This window comes from Hevea brasiliensis, chromosome 1 (assembly GCF_030052815.1).
Source record: "Hevea brasiliensis isolate MT/VB/25A 57/8 chromosome 1, ASM3005281v1, whole genome shotgun sequence".
Lineage (NCBI taxonomy): Eukaryota > Viridiplantae > Streptophyta > Magnoliopsida > Malpighiales > Euphorbiaceae > Hevea > Hevea brasiliensis.
In genome coordinates this window covers 109,944,850-109,949,017 of record NC_079493.1, presented here as the reverse complement: position 1 = coordinate 109,949,017, position 4,168 = coordinate 109,944,850, and positions in this window count along the sequence as shown.

The following is a 4,168-nucleotide window of genomic DNA, read 5'->3' as shown; positions in this document are numbered from 1 at the left end:
TTGAGTTGAGAATCGAATAAGAACCCTCTTCCGATTTCTTTTTAAATTAACAGGAACCTTAATGGGATCTTTTCGATCTCCCAAATTTTAATTTCAGCTACATGTCATAAGGTCCTAAAGCTAAAGATTATGGCGTTCTAAGGTGCTGGAGATAAGGCTTCTTTTGACTAATTGATATTTTGTGACTAAATAAGAAAAGCTGGAATAAATTTTGCTGACCTCCCCTAAGGTCACTTTACCGGTACCTATTAATGTCCGATCTATTTTGTTTCGTTTACTTTGGTTTTATCCCACTTTATGGCATCTTGCCGAATTGCCGCCACGCCACCAATATTGTGGCTATTTTCCTGACGTGTTATTCAGGCTCTCTCTCTTAAAAGAGACCTGTAAGTTGTAGTTATCTATATTTTACACGCTACTAGGAACTAGAAAATTTGCATTCAGAAACGACGAAGGTTAATAAAACGATAGACTGATCACTAAAGAAATAAACTCGAGAGTAACATTCTTTAAGGTTCTTTGGCACTAAATGAACTTGGAGAAAATCACATGCATGAAAAGGACAAAGAGAATGCGGAAAGTAAACGTAAACACTTAACAAAACGGCAATATGAGCTCTTACCTGTAAGGAGCCAAATCTATTGAAATGACTACGGAGTGACAAATAGTAATAAGACAGCAGACTGATTAGCTTGAGGGCTGTTGTTCTTTGTGAACTGAAGGATGCTTAGCTAAAATGTAATAAGATTAAGATAAAAACCGAGTGAAATGAAATTGAGCTTGGATAATGGGAATGAAGACAGAGATGATAAAAGACTGAAAGTGAGAGTGTGACCGGATAATGAACAAACTGAAAATGTAGAGTTTCAGTATTCAAAATCCTTTTCAAGAAAACACTTCAGAAAACTAGTTTCAAAAGTCTTTCTAATCAAAACTTCAAAGTAGCAGAGTAACAAACTGAATCAAGTTTCAGAGTTCTTCCGCTATAATAACTACCTCTCTTTTTTTTGCCCGTCCCTTGAACAGTTTTTCATGCAGGTATTTATAGGAATCGGGTGCTCCCCATGAAGGGTCAGGATTTATTCTGAGGGAGATGGAGGGTCAAGATTTTGAAGGACATGATCGGATGTTCAGGAATTAAAGAGAATCAAAATGCACGGCTGGGATCACTCTTCAGAATATTTGTCCTTTTCTTCTTTCAATCTGACGGTCCCAAATCTTCTCGTCCGGAACGATCTGAGGGCTAAGAGCGAAAGACGCTGGTATTGTCGTCTTCTCTCTCGATCCAAGGGTTTCGGGTTTATCCTTACCAGTGAGATCAACGGTGGGGATTGGGATGTACAGGATTGTCATGACATACCGCACTGCCAAAGATTGCGGCTAATCTTAGGCGTGCGGTGGAGATTTCGCTCGCAACGCTTTAACTACCTCTACCGATTCTCGCGACGATTATTGGGATTTGTCTTATTCTTTCTCGCCTTCGATCTTCCTCTTCTCGATCTCTTTTACATGCTCTTTTCCGATCTTTAATTCTGGTCTCACATATTACTATCTATTATTCCGATCTTTCCCTTTCTCCGTCCGGTCGTCAGCATTAATTTCTCGATTCCCGAGGCGTTCGCTTCATTTTCTGCTCAGCAATAAATGCCCGTTTTCCCCTATATATACCCCTGACGATAGAGACATTTCCTTAATCTGGTTTTTCTCTCTTCCTTCTTTCTTTTTCAGTTCTAGCTGCTCCGGCGGTCGTTCCGGCTATGATTGTGGTTTTTGATCCCTCTCCGATGGACTTCCTTATCCCTCGATTGAAAATTTACGACCCCGGTGATCGCATAACCTTGTCTGATGCTCCGCTAACCCTTGGCGGTTGCTTCCTCAAGTTCATTCGGCTTCTCACCACATTGAGTGTTCCGACAGCGGTTTCCTCCCACATTGGGTGTTCCGACAGCGGATTAAGCTCCGATCGGCGACACCCTTGGGATTAGTTATAAACCTGGGACTCTTTAGATAGGATGGTCTCTAGAGATCGCCCAAATGATGTAATCCTTCAATGTAATCAGATCTCTAGAGATCGCCCAAATGATGTAGTTAGACCTTTATTGTAAATTCGATCCCTAGAGATCGCCCAAATGATGTAATCCGATCTTTTGGAAATAAAAATCTTGTTTCTCCAATTATTATCTTATTGATTATTTTTCGATCTCTGATATATTTGTCCGATCTGGTTCCTAACAAAACGACTCTTAACTAATCCTTCATTCAAGATATTCAACTTATTATGCCGATCTCCATTTAACCGATCTCCTTGGAATGTTCGAATATTTGAGAGAAGTATCAGAACAGCTGGCGAGTCCCACCAATCGATGCTTTGCCTAGAGCCTCGTGAGCATTAAATGCTCGGACTAGTATAAATAGGGGTGGGGGGGGTGTTAGCCAGTTGTTCTCTCATTCCATTTTCAGCCTCGCCACAACTTCAAGTTCTCTCGCTTTTCTCAAGTTCTTCCGACGCCGATCGACTCCTAAGGGCTTTGATCTTCTTTTAGTTTAAGTTATTTATTTCTTTTGAAAATGAGCGTGCCAAGGTCAAAGAGCGCAGTCCTCCTTCCATTCGGGCCTCGTGGTCGTCGACAAAGAAGAGGTGGTCGGGCCAAATGCGCAAATGTAACCTCCTAGGGCCTCTGCTCAGCCGGGGCGGACGGCCATCAAGGCACGCACTTCTTCAGTGAGGGAGAATCTCCTATGGATGAGCCGCCATCGATCTTACAAGAGTCCGATCTACAATCGCTTAGCCAGAGTACAATATTCGCTCGATTCGCATTTAACTTATCCGGTACACGGCGATCACCGAGCCGATCACTTCTTTGAAGAGAATGACCGTTATGGTATACGAGGAACGCTTAAAGGCCGGCCTTCTGGTTCTCTCCGATGACTTCTTCAAGGAGGTCCTAAAACTCCACCGTGTGCATTGCTCAAGTTCACCCTAACTCGTGGCGATCTTAGTAGCCTTCCGAGGTCTATGCCGATCTAAGTGAATCGCACCTACGGCTAAGGTGTTCGCCGAATCAAGACAGCTAACTCGCCAAAGGACGACGAGCACCGGTTCTTTCAGCGGCCTCATTGCGGCTCTTCACCGACCGCCTCCTCCCTTAAAAATTGGAAGAACCGCTTCTTCATTCCGAGGAGCAAAATCCGACCGCTTTGAGGACTTCCTCGTAGCCGGTGGCACCAGGGCCCTTGCTTCCGGCGCATTAACTCGAATCAGAGGAAAGCTTAATAGTGATGGATCCAAAAATCAGCCGCCACTCAAAAGTATTCTGCTTAGATGCAGGATCGCCGAGCTTCACCATTGACCATACAATGCCACCGCCAAGATCGCGAACTTTCGCTCTCGACCTCTGATCGTATTTTCTAAATCTCGATCTCGTGACCTCAGCGATCTCACCGACCTCTCCTTTGTGCAGTATGGCGGGTGATGAGGGTTCTAGGAAGCGGAGAAGGAAAGAGAGATCTCCTGAAAGTAAAGGAGATGAAGCGCTGGGAGATGCTTCAACTCCTACCATGAACCAGTGGAGACGCAAGGAGGCCCGCCCCGACCTTCTGGCCGCCGATCACCGGCCGTCCGATCTCCTCCTCAACAGAAGAACCGGCCCACCTCCGCTGCTCCAAGCACGTAAAGGGGTCCTTCTCAATCTTCTCGTGAGATCCTCTTCTCGTGGTGCTCAAACGCTGATCGAGTCCTCAAGAATAACCGACTGTTCGAGAACCCCGGTTTTGCCAAAGTCTTGGGGTCTTCCATCCGCCTTCGAGGATCGACAAAGCTATCCCCTGACAGCCTTGACGATATCTTGACTCGCGCCATGAGCTCGAACGTGGAGTGCCCGTGAACCGCACCATAGTTCGGGAAAAGGCTCATCGCTCGGGCAAGGAGGTTGAGAAGAAGAATCAGAAATGGCGCCCTCCGATCCCAACTCGCATCCGCTCAGGATTACATATCTCAAGTTGAGGGGCGGGCAAAGTTCTATGAAGACAGAGTGGCCGAACAGAATCATGTTCTGGCTGAAAGGGATCGGGCTCTCAGGGAAGTCGAGGCGCTCCGGGCCAACGATGCTTCTCAGGTCGCCCAACTTATCGAGGAGCTTAAGGCGAAAGATGAGGAAATGGTGACGGG